Here is a 5914-nt window from a genome sequence, read left to right as displayed (position 1 = left end):
CCGTTGAAGCCAAATTGCTGCACTAATAGGTTCCAAATCAAAGACGGTCACCATCAGTATGTGGAGGATGAGGCTGAAAATAAACCTAATCAGATTTGAAACATCCCGTATGTCTGATAAAAAACACTTAATGCACACTCTGTAGCAACCACAAAAATGAAAAGTTACTTTTAGTTTACTTACTAACTTATGATGCTTGATGGAATGAAAGTATCCATTTTTTTTAAAATGGTACTACCTGCTATTGCCATCTGACTTTGTTAGGAATTCGATCGCTCCATTTGATCTCCAGAATCTAAGGCATTTGCAATCAAATGCATCTATTTCTCTTGACTGACTTAATGATGTCCAATTTCATTTCTATATTTTGATTTTTAAAAACCAAATTTTAATAATTTATGCTTAAATATGATTTCATTTGAGAAGGCTTTTATACAAATATCTAGCAAATTTTATAAGCTTTTAAAGCAAACTTAAATTTCCACCTAAAACTTGAACCAGTTGATTAAAACTTTTTTTTTAAATATTTTCCAAATATGATCCTTCAATTATCAGCGTTGGGTCACATCTGCATTGGTAAACTAACTTTGCTTCAAAACAAAGTAATACTCATGAATGTGCATCCATTTCCACACCTCAAACTCTTGAATGGGAAAGCATAATTGTGTGGGGAATTACATTCGTGATAAACTTCAAATTTATTTGGATTCATATATTGTAATCTAAAAACCCGTTTTAGTCCTAGGATTGTTGCATAAATCAGTTCGTATGAACATCTCTCCACAAAAAGCAACACTTTTCATCCAACTTTTTCTGTTTGCCACATGCAACAAATCTTTGACAATGTGTGCCAGGGAATATTGTGGAATACCTTCAGTTGATGGATGTAATACTGGTAAGGTGTCCACGATTCTGATCTAGACATTTGTCAATATTATAGCCTTTCATACTTTTATTTTAATGCATAACCAAATATCTATTTCTAAAAGACTGAGCTTTCAAAAATGCATTGGCATTTTGGGAATTCAGTTGAAGATCTTACTGAAAGATCCAAAAGGGATAACTTTGCTTCCAAGTGAACATTTTTACATAACTTTGCTGTTTTTTTTTGTTTGTTTTAACTATTTAACTTGAATGACTTCAGAAAGTTGTCTTTGCTTCAGTTTCGATTGTAGGACAAGGTTAGATTACCTGTCCTCTTAAAATTGATGGTGAGGCTTGAACAGTTAAAAATTAAGATGCGGGGAGTAAAGGCTTCCTAAAATTGTAGACAATTGGCACAAAATGACCCAACGGGCTGATATGCTGTAAAATCTAGCAAAAACAAAGGTGCTGAGCATCAAAGACCTTGCAGTTAGAGCTGTATGATCCACAAAGCGAAGTAAGTGTAGGGTGGCCTTCCATAGAATTGTTCTGGATTTAAATATGGTTTTAAAAAAACACCTGTAATTGAAAAATGAAACCATCCTGTTTCCTCATAAAGTCATGTTTGCGGCTCGCTGAGAAGATCAGTGCAAAAAGTGCAGTTGCATAACACTTGCACAAAATTTACAACTTACGCTCCATATAGTTTAATTTTCATTCCACTTTCCAATATGAGGTGCTTTTTATATTTTTGTAGAAAGGGTGCTTCTCTATAATTCCATTGCTGCTCCTTATCTTTGGTGACATGTCTATAGTGGTAATTCGTCAGACAATGGTCATTCTGCTTTGTCAGAGTACAAAATGCCACAATAAACACAATATTTGGACTCTGACATTTCAATGGCAACCGTCTCTCTTGACCTAAAAATATTTCCTCCAGTTCTTTGACTGAAATAAAACATAACATGATCATGTTATACATCTTATATACTAGCAAGCTTTCACAACCCAGTAATAAAGTGACTTCCGTCAGTCGGGTTCCAGTTTCATGTATCGTCAGATTTAACTGCATTGTATGTGAATGCCATTTTATAAACAATATTTTACAATAAACATTCCGTAACTTAGTAAAGATGAAACAAAACATTTATCATTAAATAATTTTAATTGTGATTCTACTGAAAGTAATGAGGCCATAATTTTTTTGAAAAATTAAGTTGGACCCTCTAAAAAAACATTTTACAAATTTCTCCAATAACATGTAAATTAAAAAATAAGGACTTGTGACTTGCATATCCATATATCTATAAAATCAAATTAAACTTAATTTTTGCTTTGGCATGGAACTCGGCAATTCAACCTTTCACAATGACTTCCACACTTTAAAGTTATGAGAGTTGCGACATATTGACAGATCTAGAAGCATAAAGCTACTTTCTTTTCATTAGAATTCAGTTTTCTTGTGTCTGTTAGTCTGCGAGCGACAAATTCTGCATGGTTGACTTGTATTTTTTTGCCAAGACGTTATATTAAACAACGAATAACTTCACCTCAAACAAGCTAATTTACAAAACAAAACGGAAATGAACATCTAACAAGGAATTGAAATTTTTTATCACATTAATAGACTGTAACCCTCAAGACATCTTAATAAAATAAATTTACTAGGAGTAAAACTAAAAATACCGTTTATAATCCAATCTTCTTTAAAATTTGCACAAAATTCCCATAATTTAATCTTCATGCCACTTTCCAATATGAGGTACTTTTTAGATTTTTGTAGAAAGGGTGGTTCTCTATAATTCCACTGCTGCTCCTTATCTTTGACATGTCTATAATGGTAATTCGTCAGACAATTGTCATTATATTCTGCTTTTTCAGAATACAAAATGCCACAATAGACACAATATTTGGACTGATATTTCAGCATCAAGGAGGGGGAGGGGCAACCCTCTCCCTTGTCCTAAAAATACTTCCTCCTGTTCTTTGACTGAAACGAAGCCTAGCATGATCAAGTTATACATCTTATATACTAGCAAGCTTTCACAACCCTGTAATAATAATGTGACTTCAGTCACTCTGGTCCCGATTTCATATATTGTCAGATTCAACTGCATTGTATGTCAATACATTATCAACTTTAGCAAAACCAACATATAAATTAAACCTAAATTAAACATGTAAATTAAAAAATGAAAACTTGTGACTTGCATAGTCATATATCTATAAAATCGATAATGGAAAGTTGAATTAATTGTAAATAGTAGTTTTGCCTCAATGTTAGTACAAGAAATGAGCTCAACTTTTTTCTTTAGTGTCATACAAAAGGAATATCTTTGAAGTTTTCTGCATGGTCTGTATTAGTTGCCTTAATGAACAAGTGTTTTTTAGATGCCTCTCCTAGGCAACTTAATCAGCCAAACCTATTTTTGTAAGGAGGAATTGCATCATTTCAGGAATCTTTCGTGACCAGCATTTTCTGGGAGGTGACTTAATTCTGTTACATTTAATACATGAGGAACAGCAAATAAAGCTAGAAATGTTAAATTCTAAGTATTTCGTTAAAACATTTTCTTCAAAAACTTAAATGCATTCTAGTTAAATTATCGTGAATAGATTGTCTTAATTGAAAACGCTCCTTTTCATCAACAGCAATAACTAGATGACCATAGTTTATGGTTTACAAATTTGAATCCGTTTTGTTTGTAAGCTCAGCGCTGATTGGTGCAAACGTTCAACTTTCATTCTGGCTTCAAAAATGGGCAAGTATCTTCTCCAGTTCTTTAACTGAAATAAAGCGTTACATGATCATGTTATACATCTTATATACTGGCAAGAACGTTTACTGAGATTAAAACTAAAAGAATACCATTTATAATCAAATCTCCACTAAAAAGTGCACAACACTTACAACTTGTGCTTCATCGTTCAATTTTCATTCCACTTTCCAATATTAGGTGCTTTTTATATTTTTGTAGAAAGGTGACATGTCTATAGCGGTAATTCGTCAGACAATGGCCATTATATTCTGCTTTGTCAGAGTACAAAATGCCACAATAGACACAATATTTGGACTGACATTTCAGCAGCAAGAATTGGGAGGGGGGCAACCGTCTCTTGACCTAAAAATATTTCCTCCAGTTCTTTGACTGAAACGAAGCATAACATGATTATGTTATACATCTTATATACTAGGCACAAGAATATTTGGACTCTTGCATTTCTTCAGTGGCAAGGGGGGGGGGCGGGCAACTTATTCATTGGACGCTGTTAACCGTCTGTTGACATGAAAGTATTTTCTCCCGGTTTTTGACCGAAATAAAGCATTATATGATCATGTTATACATCTTATATACTAGCAAGCTTGTTATGTGAATTAAACCTAAATTATGCTTCCACTCTTTCAAGTTATGAGAGTTCAGACATTGCAAGATCCAGAAGAATAGTTAGTACTTAATTAGAATTCAAAGAAAGTTTTCTTTATGTCTCTGGCTGTGTTAGTCTGTGACAAATTGTCCATGGTTGACTTGTATTGTTTTGCCAAGACATGTTATATTAAACAAAGAATAACTCAACCTCTAACAAGCTAATTTATAAAAAACAAAAACAAAGAACACGAAGGAACATCTAACAAGGAATATTAAACAATCGCATTAATAGACTAAACCTCAAATAAAATTCACTAAAATTAAAAGTAAAAATATCATTTATAATCCAATCTTCACTAAAAAATGCACAAAATTTACAATTTATGCTTCACATAATTCAATTTTCATTCCACTTACCATGCATATGAGGTGCTTTTTAGATTTTTGTAATAAGGGTGGTTCCCTGCAGTTCCACTGTTGCTCCTCATCATTGGTGATATGCCTGTAGTGGTCATTTGTCAGGCAATGGTCATCATATTCTACTTCGTCAGAGTACGAAATGCCACAATAGGCAAAAAAATATTTGGACTCTTGCATTTCTCCAGCAAGGAGGAGGGCAACAGTCTCTCTTGACCTGAAAATATTTCCTCCAGTTCTTTGACTGAAATAAAGCATAACATGATCATACTAGGTTCCGGTTTCATATATCGTCAGATTTAACTGCATTGTATGTGAATGCCATTTTATAAACAATATTTTACAGTAAGCATTTCATAACTTTGTAAAGATGCAACAAAATATTTAGCATGAATTCATAGATAAATATTGTAATTGTGATTTTATCGAAAGGAAAAGTAATTAGGTCATATTTTTTAGAAAAATCAAGTTGGACCCTCTAAAGAAAAGAACATTTTTAAACAAATTTCTCCAAAATAACATGATCACTGAATTAAGATGCAATAAGTTAATTGCTAATATTAACTTTAGCAAAATCCTAAAGTCGTTAGTGAAAAGTTGAATTGTCATTTTGACTTTAATGCAAGAAATGGTTAAAATTTTTGTATATTCAATTGGTGTACCTTTCGATGCAAAGTTTAATTTTAAGTAGTCATTTTGACTTTAATGTTTGTGCAAGAAATCTGCTCAACTTTTATATTTATTCATTTAGTGTCTACAGCAAAAGGGATGCATTTGTTTGAAGTAGCTTCGTGGTCTTGACGACTATATTTAAGTCGCCTTAAACATTTTTTTTTATTTATGCCTCTCCTAGGCAACTTAACCAGCCAAACCAATTTTTGTAAGGAAGAACTGCATCATTTCAAGAGTTTTTCGTGACCAGCATTTTCTGGGAGTTACATTCAATACATGAGAACTAGCAAATAAATGGAGAAATGATAAATTCTAAGTATTTTGTTAAAATGACTTTTTTTTTTTTTTCCTTCAAAGAAACTCAAATTTGTTCTAGTTAATAAGATTGTCACAATAATTTAATTGAAAATGCTCCTTTTCATCAACAGCAGTCATTACAAATGACTAGTTTGTATTTGAATCAGTTTGATTTATAAGCTCAGCGCTGATTGGTGCAAACATTTAACTTCCATTCTGGCTTGCCCAGTTAGAGGACATCTCTCGGCAAGCTGAGCACATGATAGAGGGTTTAACGTGTAGCTTTGTTCCTCTTG

The sequence above is a fragment of the Euprymna scolopes genome, chromosome 41 (assembly GCF_053919585.1).
Source record: "Euprymna scolopes isolate OS-2025 chromosome 41, ASM5391958v1, whole genome shotgun sequence".
Lineage (NCBI taxonomy): Eukaryota > Metazoa > Mollusca > Cephalopoda > Sepiida > Sepiolidae > Euprymna > Euprymna scolopes.
Note: the sequence above shows the minus strand (reverse complement) of the source record.